We start from the raw sequence: 266 nt of genomic DNA on the forward strand, positions 1-266 counted from the left end.
CTCTAAACATGTTCAAAATGTCATTAAAAGTGCCTACCCATGTACAGTGATTCCTTCCAAGTTAGCACAGTGAATCTGACTGCTGTAGAAGTGAAACAAATGCATACAAGCTGTGCTATTTCAGCTTTGTTTAGTTCCAGTGTTGAGAGGCAGTTAGAGAGCTTAGGGACCATCTACAAACTACAACACAGAAAAGAGATAAAACTAAAATATGTGGGCTATCTATTTAATTTTTTAAATAAGGTAGTGTCTCCAAACTTACCTCA

The 266-nt window shown here is 36.5% G+C and overlaps 1 protein-coding gene across 2 annotated transcripts in view; it reads right to left on the reverse strand.

Moving 5' to 3' along the window:
* Positions 1 to 266, reverse strand: part of LOC116672539 (receptor-type tyrosine-protein kinase FLT3) — an 11,098-nt gene that overhangs the window by 9,416 nt on the left and 1,416 nt on the right. The window lies entirely within an intron of this gene.

The sequence above is a fragment of the Etheostoma spectabile genome, chromosome 22 (assembly GCF_008692095.1).
Source record: "Etheostoma spectabile isolate EspeVRDwgs_2016 chromosome 22, UIUC_Espe_1.0, whole genome shotgun sequence".
In the NCBI taxonomy this organism is placed as follows: Eukaryota; Metazoa; Chordata; class Actinopteri; order Perciformes; family Percidae; genus Etheostoma; species Etheostoma spectabile.